The sequence below is a fragment of the Ranitomeya variabilis genome, chromosome 6 (genome assembly GCF_051348905.1).
Source record: "Ranitomeya variabilis isolate aRanVar5 chromosome 6, aRanVar5.hap1, whole genome shotgun sequence".
Lineage (NCBI taxonomy): Eukaryota > Metazoa > Chordata > Amphibia > Anura > Dendrobatidae > Ranitomeya > Ranitomeya variabilis.
In genome coordinates this window covers 492534375-492553075 of record NC_135237.1, presented here as the reverse complement: position 1 = coordinate 492553075, position 18701 = coordinate 492534375, and positions in this window count along the sequence as shown.

The window sequence follows — 18701 nt, the reverse complement described above, 5'->3', positions numbered from 1 at the left end:
TACTAACGGTGTCTGCCCCTCCCTGGTGTTGCCCTCAACTGAATAAAGCTGTGCTTCAACCTTCTGGCTTTCGGCCTATAGTATCAGATATTAAACTGCATTTGGCCTTCAACTTTGGTTACGGCCTACTAACGGTGTCTGCCCCTCCCTGGTGTTGCCCTCAACTGAATAAAGCTGTGCTTCAACCTTGTGGATTTCGGCCTATAGTATCAGATATTAAACTGCATTTGGCCTTCAACTTTGGTTACGGCCTACTAACGGTGTCTGCCCCTCCCTGGTGTTGTCCTCAACTGAATACAGCTGAGCTTCAACCTTCTGGCTCTCATTAAGTGTTTTTTAAAAAACAAAATGGTGGTTAGGGCCTACTAACGGTGTCTGCCCCTCCCTGGTGTTGCCCTCAACTGAATAAAGCTGAGCTTCAACCTTCTGGCTCTCATTAAGTGCTGTGTTTTTAAAAATTGGTGGTTAGGGCCTACTAACGGTGTCTACCCCTCCCTGGTGTTGTCCTCAACTGAATACAGCTGAGCTTCAACCTTCTGGCTTTCGGCCTATAGTATCAGATATTAAACTGCATTTGGCCTTCAACTTTGGTTACGGCCTACTAACGGTGTCTGCCCCTCCCTGGTGTTGCCCTCAACTGAATAAAGCTGTGCTTCAACCTTGTGGATTTCGGCCTATAGTATCAGATATTAAACTGCATTTGGCCTTCAACTTTGGTTACGGCCTACTAACGGTGTCTGCCCCTCCCTGGTGTTGTCCTCAACTGAATACAGCTGAGCTTCAACCTTCTGGCTCTCATTAAGTGTTTTTTAAAAAACAAAATGGTGGTTAGGGCCTACTAACGGTGTCTGCCCCTCCCTGGTGTTGCCCTCAACTGAATAATGCTGAGCTTCAACCTTCTGGCTCTCATTAAGTGCTGTGTTTTTAAAAATTGGTGGTTAGGGCCTACTAACGGTGTCTACCCCTCCCTGGTGTTGTCCTCAACTGAATACAGCTGAGCTTCAACCTTCTGGCTCTCATTAAGTGTTTTTTAAAAAACAAAATGGTGGTTAGGGCCTACTAACGGTGTCTGCCCCTCCCTGGTGTTGCCCTCAACTGAATAATGCTGAGCTTCAACCTTCTGGCTCTCATTAAGTGCTGTGTTTTTAAAAATTGGTGGTTAGGGCCTACTAACGGTGTCTGCCCCTCCCTGGTGTTGCCCTCAACTGAATACAGCTGAGCTTCAACCTTCTTGCTCTCATTAAGTGCTGTGTTTTTAAAAATTGGTGGTTAGGGCCTACTAACGGTGTCTGCCCCTCCCTGGTGTTGCCCTCAACTGAATACAGCTGAGCTTCAACCTTCTGGCTCTCATTAAGTGTTTTTTAAAAAACAAAATGGTGGTTAGGGCCTACTAACGGTGTCTGCCCCTCCCTGGTGTTGCCCTCAACTGAATAAAGCTGAGCTTCAACCTTCTGGCTCTCATTAAGTGCTGTGTTTTTAAAAATTGGTGGTTAGGGCCTACTAACGGTGTCTGCCCCTGCCTGGTGTTGTCCTCCACTGAATACAGCTGAGCTTCAACCTTCTGGCTCTCATTAAGTGTTTTTTAAAAAACAAAATGGTGGTTAGGGCCTACTAACGGTGTCTGCCCCTCCCTGGTCTTGCCCCCAACTGAATAAAGCTGAGCTTCAACCTTCTGGCTCTCATTAAGTGCTGTGTTTTTAAAAATTGGTGGTTAGGGCCTACTAACGGTGTCTGCCCCTCCCTGGTGTTGCCCTCAACTGAATAAAGCTGAGCTTCAACCTTCTGGCTCTCATTAAGTGCTGTGTTTTTAAAAATTGGTGGTTAGGGCCTACTAACGGTGTCTGCCCCTCCCTGGTCTTGCCCTCAACTGAATAAAGCTGAGCTTCAACCTTCTGGCTCTCATTAAGTGCTGTGTTTTTAAAAATTGGTGGTTAGGGCCTATTAACGGTGTCTGCCCCTCCCTGGTCTTGCCCTCAACTGAATAAAGATGAGCTTCAACCTTCTGGCTCTCATTAAGTGCTGTCTTTTTAAAAATTGGTGGTTAGGGCCTACTAACGGTGTCTGCCCCTCCCTGGTGTTGACCTCAACTGAATACAGCTGAGCTTCAACCTTCTGACTCTCATTAAGTGTTTTTTAAAAAACAAAATGGTGGTTAGGGCCTACTAACGGTGTCTGCCCCTCCCTGGTGTTGCCCTCAACTGAATAAAGCTGAGCTTCAACCTTCTGGCTCTCATTAAGTGCTGTGTTTTTAAAAATTGGTGGTTAGGGCCTACTAACGGTGTCTACCCCTCCCTGGTGTTGTCCTCAACTGAATACAGCTGAGCTTCAACCTTCTGGCTCTCATTAAGTGTTTTTTAAAAAACAAAATGGTGGTTAGGGCCTACTAACGGTGTCTGCCCCTCCCTGGTGTTGCCCTCAACTGAATAAAGCTGAGCTTCAACCTTCTGGCTCTCATTAAGTGCTGTGTTTTTAAAAATTGGTGGTTAGGGCCTACTAACGGTGTCTACCCCTCCCTGGTGTTGTCCTCAACTGAATACAGCTGAGCTTCAACCTTCTGGCTCTCATTAAGTGTTTTTTAAAAAACAAAATGGTGGTTAGGGCCTACTAACGGTGTCTGCCCCTCCCTGGTGTTGCCCTCAACTGAATAAAGCTGAGCTTCAACCTTCTGGCTCTCATTAAGTGCTGTGTTTTTAAAAATTGGTGGTTAGGGCCTACTAACGGTGTCTGCCCCTGCCTGGTGTTGTCCTCCACTGAATACAGCTGAGCTTCAACCTTCTGGCTCTCATTAAGTGTTTTTTAAAAAACAAAATGGTGGTTAGGGCCTACTAACGGTGTCTGCCCCTCCCTGGTGTTGCCCTCAACTGAATAAAGCTGAGCTTCAACCTTCTGGCTCTCATTAAGTGCTGTGTTTTTAAAAATTGGTGGTTAGGGCCTACTAACGGTGTCTGCCCCTCCCTGGTGTTGCCCTCAACTGAATAAAGCTGTGCTTCAACCTTCTGGCTTTCGGCCTATAGTATCAGATATTAAACTGCATTTGGCCTTCAACTTTGGTTACGGCCTACTAACGGTGTCTGCCCCTCCCTGGTGTTGCCCTCAACTGAATAAAGCTGTGCTTCAACCTTGTGGATTTCGGCCTATAGTATCAGATATTAAACTGCATTTGGCCTTCAACTTTGGTTACGGCCTACTAACGGTGTCTGCCCCTCCCTGGTGTTGTCCTCAACTGAATACAGCTGAGCTTCAACCTTCTGGCTCTCATTAAGTGTTTTTTAAAAAACAAAATGGTGGTTAGGGCCTACTAACGGTGTCTGCCCCTCCCTGGTGTTGCCCTCAACTGAATAAAGCTGAGCTTCAACCTTCTGGCTCTCATTAAGTGCTGTGTTTTTAAAAATTGGTGGTTAGGGCCTACTAACGGTGTCTACCCCTCCCTGGTGTTGTCCTCAACTGAATACAGCTGAGCTTCAACCTTCTGGCTTTCGGCCTATAGTATCAGATATTAAACTGCATTTGGCCTTCAACTTTGGTTACGGCCTACTAACGGTGTCTGCCCCTCCCTGGTGTTGCCCTCAACTGAATAAAGCTGTGCTTCAACCTTGTGGATTTCGGCCTATAGTATCAGATATTAAACTGCATTTGGCCTTCAACTTTGGTTACGGCCTACTAACGGTGTCTGCCCCTCCCTGGTGTTGTCCTCAACTGAATACAGCTGAGCTTCAACCTTCTGGCTCTCATTAAGTGTTTTTTAAAAAACAAAATGGTGGTTAGGGCCTACTAACGGTGTCTGCCCCTCCCTGGTGTTGCCCTCAACTGAATAATGCTGAGCTTCAACCTTCTGGCTCTCATTAAGTGCTGTGTTTTTAAAAATTGGTGGTTAGGGCCTACTAACGGTGTCTACCCCTCCCTGGTGTTGTCCTCAACTGAATACAGCTGAGCTTCAACCTTCTGGCTCTCACTAAGTGTTTTTTAAAAAACAAAATGGTGGTTAGGGCCTACTAACGGTGTCTGCCCCTCCCTGGTGTTGCCCTCAACTGAATAATGCTGAGCTTCAACCTTCTGGCTCTCATTAAGTGCTGTGTTTTTAAAAATTGGTGGTTAGGGCCTACTAACGGTGTCTGCCCCTCCCTGGTGTTGCCCTCAACTGAATACAGCTGAGCTTCAACCTTCTTGCTCTCATTAAGTGCTGTGTTTTTAAAAATTGGTGGTTAGGGCCTACTAACGGTGTCTGCCCCTCCCTGGTGTTGCCCTCAACTGAATACAGCTGAGCTTCAACCTTCTGGCTCTCATTAAGTGTTTTTTAAAAAACAAAATGGTGGTTAGGGCCTACTAACGGTGTCTGCCCCTCCCTGGTGTTGCCCTCAACTGAATAAAGCTGAGCTTCAACCTTCTGGCTCTCATTAAGTGCTGTGTTTTTAAAAATTGGTGGTTAGGGCCTACTAACGGTGTCTGCCCCTGCCTGGTGTTGTCCTCCACTGAATACAGCTGAGCTTCAACCTTCTGGCTCTCATTAAGTGTTTTTTAAAAAACAAAATGGTGGTTAGGGCCTACTAACGGTGTCTGCCCCTCCCTGGTCTTGCCCCCAACTGAATAAAGCTGAGCTTCAACCTTCTGGCTCTCATTAAGTGCTGTGTTTTTAAAAATTGGTGGTTAGGGCCTACTAACGGTGTCTGCCCCTCCCTGGTGTTGCCCTCAACTGAATAAAGCTGAGCTTCAACCTTCTGGCTCTCATTAAGTGCTGTGTTTTTAAAAATTGGTGGTTAGGGCCTACTAACGGTGTCTGCCCCTCCCTGGTCTTGCCCTCAACTGAATAAAGCTGAGCTTCAACCTTCTGGCTCTCATTAAGTGCTGTGTTTTTAAAAATTGGTGGTTAGGGCCTATTAACGGTGTCTGCCCCTCCCTGGTCTTGCCCTCAACTGAATAAAGATGAGCTTCAACCTTCTGGCTCTCATTAAGTGCTGTCTTTTTAAAAATTGGTGGTTAGGGCCTACTAACGGTGTCTGCCCCTCCCTGGTGTTGACCTCAACTGAATACAGCTGAGCTTCAACCTTCTGACTCTCATTAAGTGTTTTTTTAAAAACAAAATGGTGGTTAGGGCCTACTAACGGTGTCTGCCCCTCCCTGGTGTTGCCCTCAACTGAATAAAGCTGAGCTTCAACCTTCTGGCTCTCATTAAGTGCTGTGTTTTTAAAAATTGGTGGTTAGGGCCTACTAACGGTGTCTACCCCTCCCTGGTGTTGTCCTCAACTGAATACAGCTGAGCTTCAACCTTCTGGCTCTCATTAAGTGTTTTTTAAAAAACAAAATGGTGGTTAGGGCCTACTAACGGTGTCTGCCCCTCCCTGGTGTTGCCCTCAACTGAATAAAGCTGAGCTTCAACCTTCTGGCACTCATTAAGTGCTGTGTTTTTAAAAATTGGTGGTTAGGGCCTACTAACGGTGTCTACCCCTCCCTGGTGTTGTCCTCAACTGAATACAGCTGAGCTTCAACCTTCTGGCTCTCATTAAGTGTTTTTTAAAAAACAAAATGGTGGTTAGGGCCTACTAACGGTGTCTGCCCCTCCCTGGTGTTGCCCTCAACTGAATAAAGCTGAGCTTCAACCTTCTGGCTCTCATTAAGTGCTGTGTTTTTAAAAATTGGTGGTTAGGGCCTAATAACGGTGTCTGCCCCTGCCTGGTGTTGTCCTCCACTGAATACAGCTGAGCTTCAACCTTCTGGCTCTCATTAAGTGTTTTTTAAAAAACAAAATGGTGGTTAGGGCCTACTAACGGTGTCTGCCCCTCCCTGGTGTTGCCCTCAACTGAATAAAGCTGAGCTTCAACCTTCTGGCTCTCATTAAGTGCTGTGTTTTTAAAAATTGGTGGTTAGGGCCTACTAACGGTGTCTGCCCCTCCCTGGTGTTGCCCTCAACTGAATAAAGCTGTGCTTCAACCTTCTGGCTTTCGGCCTATAGTATCAGATATTAAACTGCATTTGGCCTTCAACTTTGGTTACGGCCTACTAACGGTGTCTGCCCCTCCCTGGTGTTGCCCTCAACTGAATAAAGCTGTGCTTCAACCTTGTGGATTTCGGCCTATAGTATCAGATATTAAACTGCATTTGGCCTTCAACTTTGGTTACGGCCTACTAACGGTGTCTGCCCCTCCCTGGTGTTGTCCTCAACTGAATACAGCTGAGCTTCAACCTTCTGGCTCTCATTAAGTGTTTTTTAAAAAACAAAATGGTGGTTAGGGCCTAATAACGGTGTCTGCCCCTCCCTGGTGTTGCCCTCAACTGAATAAAGCTGAGCTTCAACCTTCTGCCTCTCATTAAGTGCTGTGTTTTTAAAAATTGGTGGTTAGGGCCTACTAACGGTGTCTACCCCTCCCTGGTGTTGTCCTCAACTGAATACAGCTGAGCTTCAACCTTCTGGCTCTCATTAAGTGTTTTTTAAAAAACAGAATGGTGGTTAGGGCCTACTAACGGTGTCTGCCCCTCCCTGGTGTTGCCCTCAACTGAATAAAGCTGAGCTTCAACCTTCTGGCTCTCATTAAGTGCTGTGTTTTTAAAAATTGGTGGTTAGGGCCTACTAACGGTGTCTGCCCCTCCCTGGTGTTGCCCTCAACTGAATACAGCTGAGCTTCAACCTTCTTGCTCTCATTAAGTGCTGTGTTTTTAAAAATTGGTGGTTAGGGCCTACTAACGGTGTCTGCCCCTCCCTGGTGTTGCCCTCAACTGAATAAAGCTGAGCTTCAACCTTCTGGCTCTCATTAAGTGTTTTTTAAAAAACAAAATGGTGGTTAGGGCCTACCAACGGTGTCTGCCCCTCCCTGGTGTTGCCCTCAACTGAATAAAGCTGAGCTTCAACCTTCTGGCTCTCATTAAGTGCTGTGTTTTTAAAAATTGGTGGTTAGGGCCTACTAACGGTGTCTGCCCCTCCCTGGTGTTGCCCTCAACTGAATACAGCTGAGCTTCAACCTTCTTGCTCTCATTAAGTGCTGTGTTTTTAAAAATTGGTGGTTAGGGCCTACTAACGGTGTCTGCCCCTCCCTGGTGTTGCCCTCAACTGAATAAAGCTGAGCTTCAACCTTCTGGCTCTCATTAAGTGTTTTTTAAAAAACAAAATGGTGGTTAGGGCCTACCAACGGTGTCTGCCCCTCCCTGGTGTTGCCCTCAACTGAATAAAGCTGAGCTTCAACCTTCTGGCTCTCATTAAGTGCTGTGTTTTTAAAAATTGGTGGTTAGGGCCTACTAACGGTGTCTGCCCCTCCCTGGTGTTGCCCTCAACTGAATACAGCTGAGCTTCAACCTTCTTGCTCTCATTAAGTGCTGTGTTTTTAAAAATTGGTGGTTAGGGCCTACTAACGGTGTCTGCCCCTGCCTGGTGTTGTCCTCCACTGAATACAGCTGAGCTTCAACCTTCTTGCTCTCATTAAGTGCTGTGTTTTTAAAAATTGGTGGTTAGGGCCTACTAACGGTGTCTGCCCCTCCCTGGTCTTGCCCTCAACTGAATAAAGCTGAGCTTCAACCTTCTGGCTCTCATTAAGTGCTGTGTTTTTAAAAATTGGTGGTTAGGGCCTATTAACGGTGTCTGCCCCTCCCTGGTCTTGCCCTCAACTGAATAAAGCTGAGCTTCAACCTTCTTGCTCTCATTAAGTGCTGTGTTTTTAAAAATTGGTGGTTAGGGCCTACTAACGGTGTCTGCCCCTCCCTGGTGTTGCCCTCAACTGAATACAGCTGAGCTTCAACCTTCTGGCTCTCATTAAGTGTTTTTTAAAAAACAAAATGGTGGTTAGGGCCTACTAACGGTGTCTGCCCCTCCCTGGTGTTGCCCTCAACTGAATAAAGCTGAGCTTCAACCTTCTGGCTCTCATTAAGTGCTGTGTTTTTAAAAATTGGTGGTTAGGGCCTACTAACGGTGTCTGCCCCTGCCTGGTGTTGTCCTCCAATGAAAACAGCTGAGCTTCAACCTTCTGTCTCTCATTAAGTGTTTTTTAAAAAATAAAATGGTGGTTAGGGCTTACTAACGGTGTCTGCCTCTCCCTGGTCTTGCCCTCAACTGAATAAAGCTGAGCTTCAACCTTCTGGCTCTCATTAAGTGCTGTGTTTTTAAAAATTGGTGGTTAGGGCCTATTAACGGTGTCTGCCCCTCCCTGGTCTTGCCCTCAACTGAATACAGCTGAGCTTCAATCTTCTTGCTCTCATTAAGTGCTGTGTTTTTAAAAATTGGTGGTTAGGGCCTACTAACGGTGTCTGCCCCTGCCTGGTGTTGTCCTCCACTGAATACAGCTGAGCTTCAACCTTCTGGCTCTCATTAAGTGTTTTTTAAAAAACAAAATGGTGGTTAGGGCCTACTAACGGTGTCTGCCCCTCCCTGGTCTTGCCCTCAACTGAATAAAGCTGAGCTTCAACCTTCTGGCTCTCATTAAGTGCTGTGTTTTTAAAAATTGGTGGTTAGGGCCTACTAACGGTGTCTGCCCCTCCCTGGTGTTGCCCTCAACTGAATACAGCTGAGCTTCAACCTTCTTGCTCTCATTAAGTGCTGTGTTTTTAAAAATTGGTGGTTAGGGCCTACTAACGGTGTCTGCCCCTGCCTGGTGTTGTCCTCCACTGAATACAGCTGAGCTTCAACCTTCTGGCTCTCATTAAGTGTTTTTTAAAAAACAAAATGGTGGTTAGGGCCTACTAACGGTGTCTGCCCCTCCCTGGTCTTGCCCTCAACTGAATAAAGCTGAGCTTCAACCTTCTGGCTCTCATTAAGTGCTGTGTTTTTAAAAATTGGTGGTTAGGGCCTATTAACGGTGTCTGCCCCTCCCTGGTCTTGCCCTCAACTGAATAAAGCTGAGCTTCAACCTTCTTGCTCTCATTAAGTGCTGTGTTTTTAAAAATTGGTGGTTAGGGCCTACTAACGGTGTCTGCCCCTCCCTGGTGTTGCCCTCAACTGAATACAGCTGAGCTTCAACCTTCTGGCTCTCATTAAGTGTTTTTTAAAAAACAAAATGGTGGTTAGGGCCTACTAAAGGTGTCTGCCCCTCCCTGGTGTTGCCCTCAACTGAATAAAGCTGAGCTTCAACCTTCTGGCTCTCATTAAGTGCTGTGTTTTTAAAAATTGGTGGTTAGGGCCTACTAACGGTGTCTGCCCCTGCCTGGTGTTGTCCTCCACTGAATACAGCTGAGCTTCAACCTTCTGGCTCTCATTAAGTGTTTTTTAAAAAACAAAATGGTGGTTAGGGCCTACTAACGGTGTCTGCCCCTCCCTGGTCTTGCCCTCAACTGAATAAAGCTGAGCTTCAACCTTCTGGCTCTCATTAAGTGCTGTGTTTTTAAAAATTGGTGGTTAGGGCCTACAAACGGTGTCTGCCCCTCCCTGGTCTTGCCCTCAACTGAATACAGCTGAGCTTCAATCTTCTTGCTCTCATTAAGTGCTGTGTTTTTAAAAATTGGTGGTTAGGGCCTACTAACGGTGTCTGCCCCTGCCTGGTGTTGTCCTCCACTGAATACAGCTGAGCTTCAACCTTCTGGCTCTCATTAAGTGTTTTTTAAAAAACAAAATGGTGGTTAGGGCCTACTAACGGTGTCTGCCCCTCCCTGGTCTTGCCCTCAACTGAATAAAGCTGAGCTTCAAACTTCTGGCTCTCATTAAGTGCTGTGTTTTTAAAAATTGGTGGTTAGGGCCTACTAACGGTGTCTGCCCCTCCCTGGTGTTGTCCTCAACTGAATATAGCTGAGCTTCAACCTTCTGGCTCTCATTAAGTGTTTTTTAAAAAACAAAATGGTGGTTAGGGCCTACTAACGGTGTCTGCCCCTCCCTGGTGTTGCCCTCAACTGAATAAAGCTGAGCTTCAACCTTCTGGCTCTCATTAAGTGCTGTGTTTTTAAAAATTGGTGGTTAGGGCCTACTAACGGTGTCTACCCCTCCCTGGTGTTGTCCTCAACTGAATACAGCTGAGCTTCAACCTTCTGGCTCTCATTAAGTGTTTTTTAAAAAACAAAATGGTGGTTAGGGCCTACTAACGGTGTCTGCCCCTCCCTGGTGTTGCCCTCAACTGAATAAAGCTGAGCTTCAACCTTCTGGCTCTCATTAAGTGCTGTGTTTTTAAAAATTGGTGGTTAGGGCCTACTAACGGTGTCTGCCCCTGCCTGGTGTTGTCCTCCACTGAATACAGCTGAGCTTCAACCTTCTGGCTCTCATTAAGTGTTTTTTAAAAAACAAAATGGTGGTTAGGGCCTACTAACGGTGTCTGCCCCTCCCTGGTGTTGCCCTCAACTGAATAAAGCTGAGCTTCAACCTTCTGGCTCTCATTAAGTGCTGTGTTTTTAAAAATTGGTGGTTAGGGCCTACTAACGGTGTCTGCCCCTCCCTGGTGTTGCCCTCAACTGAATAAAGCTGTGCTTCAACCTTCTGGCTTTCGGCCTATAGTATCAGATATTAAACTGCATTTGGCCTTCAACTTTGGTTACGGCCTACTAACGGTGTCTGCCCCTCCCTGGTGTTGCCCTCAACTGAATATAGCTGTGCTTCAACCTTGTGGATTTCGGCCTATAGTATCAGATATTAAACTGCATTTGGCCTTCAACTTTGGTTACGGCCTACTAACGGTGTCTGCCCCTCCCTGGTGTTGTCCTCAACTGAATACAGCTGAGCTTCAACCTTCTGGCTCTCATTAAGTGTTTTTTAAAAAACAAAATGGTGGTTAGGGCCTAATAACGGTGTCTGCCCCTCCCTGGTGTTGCCCTCAACTGAATAAAGCTGAGCTTCAACCTTCTGCCTCTCATTAAGTGCTGTGTTTTTAAAAATTGGTGGTTAGGGCCTACTAACGGTGTCTACCCCTCCCTGGTGTTGTCCTCAACTGAATACAGCTGAGCTTCAACCTTCTGGCTCTCATTAAGTGTTTTTTAAAAAACAGAATGGTGGTTAGGGCCTACTAACGGTGTCTGCCCCTCCCTGGTGTTGCCCTCAACTGAATAAAGCTGAGCTTCAACCTTCTGGCTCTCATTAAGTGCTGTGTTTTTAAAAATTGGTGGTTAGGGCCTACTAACGGTGTCTGCCCCTCCCTGGTGTTGCCCTCAACTGAATACAGCTGAGCTTCAACCTTCTTGCTCTCATTACGTGCTGTGTTTTTAAAAATTGGTGGTTAGGGCCTACTAACGGTGTCTGCCCCTCCCTGGTGTTGCCCTCAACTGAATAAAGCTGAGCTTCAACCTTCTGGCTCTCATTAAGTGTTTTTTAAAAAACAAAATGGTGGTTAGGGCCTACTAACGGTGTCTGCCCCTCCCTGGTGTTGCCCTCAACTGAATAAAGCTGAGCTTCAACCTTCTGGCTCTCATTAAGTGCTGTGTTTTTAAAAATTGGTGGTTAGGGCCTACTAACGGTGTCTGCCCCTGCCTGGTGTTGTCCTCCACTGAATACAGCTGAGCTTCAACCTTCTGGCTCTCATTAAGTGTTTTTTAAAAAACAAAATGGTGGTTAGGGCCTACTAACGGTGTCTGCCCCTCCCTGGTCTTGCCCTCAACTGAATAAAGCTGAGCTTCAACCTTCTGGCTCTCATTAAGTGCTGTGTTTTTAAAAATTGGTGGTTAGGGCCTACTAACGGTGTCTGCCCCTCCCTGGTGTTGCCCTCAACTGAATACAGCTGAGCTTCAACCTTCTTGCTCTCATTAAGTGCTGTGTTTTTAAAAATTGGTGGTTAGGGCCTACTAACGGTGTCTGCCCCTGCCTGGTGTTGTCCTCCACTGAATATAGCTGAGCTTCAACCTTCTGGCTCTCATTAAGTGTTTTTTAAAAAACAAAATGGTGGTTAGGGCCTACTAACGGTGTCTGCCCCTCCCTGGTCTTGCCCTCAACTGAATAAAGCTGAGCTTCAACCTTCTGGCTCTCATTAAGTGCTGTGTTTTTAAAAATTGGTGGTTAGGGCCTATTAACGGTGTCTGCCCCTCCCTGGTCTTCCCCTCAACTGAATAAAGCTGAGCTTCAACCTTCTTGCTCTCATTAAGTGCTGTGTTTTTAAAAATTGGTGGTTAGGGCCTACTAACGGTGTCTGCCCCTCCCTGGTGTTGCCCTCAACTGAATACAGCTGAGCTTCAACCTTCTGGCTCTCATTAAGTGTTTTTTAAAAAACAAAATGGTGGTTAGGGCCTACTAACGGTGTCTGCCCCTCCCTGGTGTTGCCCTCAACTGAATAAAGCTGAGCTTCAACCTTCTGGCTCTCATTAAGTGCTGTGTTTTTAAAAATTGGTGGTTAGGGCCTACTAACGGTGTCTGCCCCTGCCTGGTGTTGTCCTCCACTGAATACAGCTGAGCTTCAACCTTCTGTCTCTCATTAAGTGTTTTTTAAAAAATAAAATGGTGGTTAGGGCTTACTAACGGTGTCTGCCCCTCCCTGGTCTTGCCCTCAACTGAATAAAGCTGAGCTTCAACCTTCTGGCTCTCATTAAGTGCTGTGTTTTTAAAAATTGGTGGTTAGGGCCTACTAACGGTGTCTGCCCCTCCCTGGTCTTGCCCTCAACTGAATACAGCTGAGCTTCAATCTTCTTGCTCTCATTAAGTGCTGTGTTTTTAAAAATTGGTGGTTAGGGCCTACTAACGGTGTCTGCCCCTGCCTGGTGTTGTCCTCCACTGAATACAGCTGAGCTTCAACCTTCTGGCTCTCATTAAGTGTTTTTTAAAAAACAAAATGGTGGTTAGGGCCTACTAACGGTGTCTGCCCCTCCCTGGTCTTGCCCTCAACTGAATAAAGCTGAGCTTCAACCTTCTGGCTCTCATTAAGTGCTGTGTTTTTAAAAATTGGTGGTTAGGGCCTACTAACGGTGTCTGCCCCTCCCTGGTGTTGCCCTCAACTGAATACAGCTGAGCTTCAACCTTCTTGCTCTCATTAAGTGCTGTGTTTTTAAAAATTGGTGGTTAGGGCCTACTAACGGTGTCTGCCCCTGCCTGGTGTTGTCCTCCACTGAATACAGCTGAGCTTCAACCTTCTGGCTCTCATTAAGTGTTTTTTAAAAAACAAAATGGTGGTTAGGGCCTACTAACGGTGTCTGCCCCTCCCTGGTCTTGCCCTCAACTGAATAAAGCTGAGCTTCAACCTTCTGGCTCTCATTAAGTGTTGTGTTTTTAAAAATTGGTGGTTTGGGCCTATTAACGGTGTCTGCCCCTCCCTGGTCTTGCCCTCAACTGAATAAAGCTGAGCTTCAACCTTCTTGCTCTCATTAAGTGCTGTGTTTTTAAAAATTGGTGGTTAGGGCCTACTAACGGTGTCTGCCCCTGCCTGGTGTTGTCCTCCACTGAATACAGCTGAGCTTCAACCTTCTGGCTCTCATTAAGTGTTTTTTAAAAAACAAAATGGTTGTTAGGGCCTACTAACGGTGTCTGCCCCTCCCTGGTCTTGCCCTCAACTGAATAAAGCTGAGCTTCAACCTTCTGGCTCTCATTAAGTGTTGTGTTTTTAAAAATTGGTGGTTAGGGCCTACTAACGGTGTCTGCCCCTCCCTGGTCTTGCCCTCAACTGAATACAGCTGAGCTTCAATCTTCTTGCTCTCATTAAGTGCTGTGTTTTTAAAAATTGGTGGTTAGGGCCTACTAACGGTGTCTGCCCCTGCCTGGTGTTGTCCTCCTCTGAATACAGCTGAGCTTCAACCTTCTGGCTCTCATTAAGTGTTTTTTAAAAAACAAAATGGTGGTTAGGGCCTACTAACGGTGTCTGCCCCTCCCTGGTCTTGCCCTCAACTGAATAAAGCTGAGCTTCAAACTTCTGGCTCTCATTAAGTGCTGTGTTTTTAAAAATTGGTGGTTAGGGCCTACTAACGGTGTCTGCCCCTCCCTGGTGTTGTCCTCAACTGAATATAGCTGAGCTTCAACCTTCTGGCTCTCATTAAGTGTTTTTTAAAAAACAAAATGGTGGTTAGGGCCTACTAACGGTGTCTGCCCCTCCCTGGTGTTGCCCTCAACTGAATAAAGCTGAGCTTCAACCTTCTGGCTCTCATTAAGTGCTGTGTTTTTAAAAATTGGTGGTTAGGGCCTACTAACGGTGTCTACCCCTCCCTGGTGTTGTCCTCAACTGAATACAGCTGAGCTTCAACCTTCTGGCTCTCATTAAGTGTTTTTTAAAAAACAAAATGGTGGTTAGGGCCTACTAACGGTGTCTGCCCCTCCCTGGTGTTGCCCTCAACTGAATAAAGCTGAGCTTCAACCTTCTGGCTCTCATTAAGTGCTGTGTTTTTAAAAATTGGTGGTTAGGGCCTACTAACGGTGTCTACCCCTCCCTGGTGTTGTCCTCAACTGAATACAGCTGAGCTTCAACCTTCTGGCTCTCATTAAGTGTTTTTTAAAAAACAAAATGGTGGTTAGGGCCTACTAACGGTGTCTGCCCCTCCCTGGTGTTGCCCTCAACTGAATAAAGCTGAGCTTCAACCTTCTGGCTCTCATTAAGTGCTGTGTTTTTAAAAATTGGTGGTTAGGGCCTACTAACGGTGTCTGCCCCTCCCTGGTGTTGCCCTCAACTGAATACAGCTGAGCTTCAACCTTCTTGCTCTCATTAAGTGCTGTGTTTTTAAAAATTGGTGGTTAGGGCCTACTAACGGTGTCTGCCCCTGCCTGGTGTTGTCCTCCACTGAACAAAGCTGAGTTTCCACCTTCTGGCTCTTTTTTTTTTTTTTTAAATTGCTGGATGGGGCCTAATAGCTCTGTTTGCTCCTCCCTGGTGTTTGTCCTCAACTAAAAAAAGCTGAGCTTCAACCTTATGGCTTTCGGCCTATAGTATCAGATATTAAACTGCATTTGGCCTATTAGTGTGTTTGGGCCCTTAAAACAGTGTCTGCTGCTCATGGGTTTGCTACTCCACTCAACAAAGCAATGCCGCCTGTTTAGTCCTGTTACCAATTTTGAACTGCATTTAGCCTACTTTATTCTTTGGCCCTATATCTGTTTCCTCCTCATCCTGCCCACTGCCCAGCCACTGCTACATGAGTCTGCTGGTACATTGACCTAGACCACTACATTCCCCTTGCACTCTACACAGCCAGAATCTGACCCTGCTGAAAGTCAGGTTCCCCTTCCCGCATGTTATACCACCTTACACAGGGACAAAGAGGAAGGTGCAGATGAAAGTACAGGTTCCTTCATCAGGTGGGGGGGGCATACTCGTTGGCGACGTCACTGGCACAGGGCCCCTCAGAGTACGCAAAAGTGTCGCTGCTGGTGGGAGGCGCCCCCGCCGTGCAAACACACCGCTGTACTTTGAGGGGCCCTGTGCCAGTGCCAATGCCAACGAGTGGGCCCCCCTGCTTGCTTAGGATCACAGCACTTGCAAACTTGACATACTTACCTCTCACTGCTCCACCGCCGTGACGTAGTCCATGTTTCCTGTGCCCCCTAAAACCTTGAACCAGCCCTACCCCCCACAACTTTTGCCAAATCACCCCCAATTTCCAGTGCCCAACTATTATTATAAAGTTAATTTAGATTGACAAGCTTCAGAAAACAAGAATGGATGTTTTTGGCATTAAAATGGGCACTGTAGGTGTTTTCCTGGCCTCCACTCACTGCCGGCTATGCTTCCCCATTGACTTGCATTGGGTTTCGTGTTTCGGTCGATCCCCGACTTTTAGCGATAATCGGCCGACTTCACTCGACTCGACTCTGGACTAAGTCGGGTTTCACAAAACCCGACTCGATCTTAAAAAAATGAAAGTCGCTCAACCCTATATTACACTACACGGTATAAGTGGCAGAAAGTGGCTGGAAATATATATATTAAAAAAGGGACTGTACTACTATAACAATCTCCCTACAATGATCTCAGGACAAGTATGTCAGCCAGCAATAAAAAGGACAGCTGCACACAAAAGTGTGGATAAATAAACAATAGAACTGTACAGAAAGGAGCAACAGGACTTTTCCTTTTAAAAAAGGAGTTGGTTTGCACAGCGGCGTACAAACAGCAATGCAGCTATCAGGGAGCCTTATAAGCTACAGAGCTGATGCACAGAAATCTAGCCTCCACTGTCCCTGCAAAGAAAAGGTGGTGTTGGACAGTGGAAATCGCTACAGCACAAGCAGTTTGGGGGTTAATATTTCCTCCCTAACAATATCCCTGCTTCTGACGAAGCTGCAGCAACCTCTCCCTATGCTCAGATCGGCAGAAGTAAGATGGCGGTCGGCATGCACGCCTCTTTATAGCCACTGTGACGCCGCAGAAAGCAAGCCAATCGCTGTCATGCCCTTCTCTAAGATGGTGGAGACCGAGACCTATGTCATCACGCTGCCCACACTCTGCGTCCACCTTCATTGGCTGAGAAATGGCGCTTAAAGCGTCATTCGAAATGCGACTTTGGCGCGAAGATCGCTGACCGCATGGTCGATCCCTCACTGGGATATAGTCGGGTTTCACGAAACCCGACTTTGCTGAAAGTCGGCGATTTTTGAAGATGTCCGATCCGTTTTGCTCAACCCTAGTAATAACTATGTCCTCAGTTGGGACTCGATGATACTGAGGGTTTACTATGGCATTTCCTTGACCATACAGTATGTACTCTGCATACAGATAATACCTATAACAAGAGCGTGTTCCTAATATAAATGCGTCCCAGAAAGTTGCATACCCAACACATCGAGTGAATGAGATTTATAGATGCAGAGTAAGTAGAGAAATATATTCATAAGCAGGGAAGCCACTCAATAATGTTGTTGTTCTGAGACAATCCCGTTAATAGCAGAGAATGGTGTTAGTCTATTATACAGCTGATATCTTTATTTTTCATTTTACTTCATTGAAAAGAACTAGAATTTTCTTACCATAACAATGAGTGAAAAAAAGAAAAGCGCAAAACAGAGCACAAAAGAGTATGGCTCTTGATAATATTAAGTTTTCAAATTAATTTCTAGTGAAGGGTAAAGGAATTTGTATGAATTGAGCTAAATTATATCTTAGTAAGCACAATAAAAATGCTTTATGTTTTCATTAAAAAAAGGTCTATGAATTGAGTTTGTGGAGGCTTTTTAAATTACACATTTCTTATAAGGATAAAAAATTTTTGTTGATTATGCTCAATGAAACTGCTGTAATATATCCCTGCAAAATGAATAAATCTACCACTCCTTTTTGTTTTCATTTTAACCATTATGCTTCATTAGTTATTCTTTTTAGGCTAAAACAATTGTATGTTCACACGTTTCAGACAACAGAAAAGTAAATACTGCTACATACAAACGGAGAGTTATCAATTTACATGGGATGATGTAAATCAAAGGACCGTGAAGGGTATTTCAGTTTTTCCAAGAGTTTTTTTTATAGACATCCTAAAAGATCAAGAATGTTTGATCTCATGTGTTGTTACTTGTAGATATTCCTAGGCAATGCTTTATACATTTGACTGCCATTTACCCAAAGACAACAGCAAAGATTTTAAAAAGCGAGTGCATAGGGGAAAATACTCAGTGTTCTTGATCAGTGATATGATGAAGCAGACACTTGTCCTGCTGTGGTGGGCCACTGGGGAGGTGCCAGATGTTGCAGAAGGGCCAGCTGGGGCATGCAATCCCACTGGCAGCAGATAATGATATCATGCTAGCTAAAGTGGGTCACTGGACCACTCAACACTTCCCTCATGTCCACAACAATTGTCCATAGCAGGAGGTGGCACTTTTGGATGATATAGGACCACTCTCGGGCACTCCTGTAGAGGTGGTATCTGGGTGCAGGTTTTGGAGTGCTCGTGGTGTTTGTGCAATCTCAAGCAGCCAGACACGCAGGTGAACTTGTAAACATAACAATTTTACTGGAAGAGGTAACAGGGTCCAGTCTCTTTCCGAAAGGCAAAGTTCACAGTATATTGTGCATATAGAAATAATTGTTCTCTCCTCATGAGACAAGCGAGGTTATGGCCTCTCAGGGTGACTCAAGCAGAATTTTCTTCACTTGCTTTTGGAGGACATGCTATGCACAGTCCAAGAAATATTACACTGATGGAACATGGAAACACACTGAAGTGTGGAAGTACTCACAGTTTTGAACCTACCATTCCCTATCACAAAGTTGGTGGCGGGCAGCCACGTGGATCTTGTCCTGGCTAGAAGCACACAGGATAACCAGCATGCAAAAGAGCACATGTGCAGCGTTAGCTCTCCTGTCTAGATGAGGCTTCACTCCTTTGTGGAGGATATTTTATGGAGAAAGATGTCCCCTCAGCATGGACTCGCATGGAAAATTATGCTGGGAGCAGTAGTCTCTGCTTCCTCAGGCAGCTTGATCTGACCAGAACTGGAAGTTACCTCGGGAAGTGTGAGAGCCTTGAGCTGTGAGGCTCCTCCCAGCTATTTCTATGGCAGCCTGTTGTGAGAAGAATCTCTTAAGTTTCATATACACACATTGGCAGCAAAGCACATTTATGAATTGTCGGTACACAATGCAATGTATTACATCTTCTAACTCACAGTGCCTAAACTAATTCTGACACACTGGAACAAATCTACTGTCACACGACAACTGTCTCATTCAGCAGCAGTACAACAGGTACCGGTATACCACACTGCTGCATTGTAATTACAATTGCACATCATTTTTTCTTCATTTTATAAAGTGCTAGAAAGCAGCTATAAGGCAGCACAATCATTTTTGCAGAAAAAAAATGAAATCATTGTCAATCAGAGACAAGCTAATTTGCTGATTTTTTTGCATTTTTTATGCATTCTATTTTGTGAAGGGTGAAAATAGTTTTTTTTTTAATTATAAAAAAAT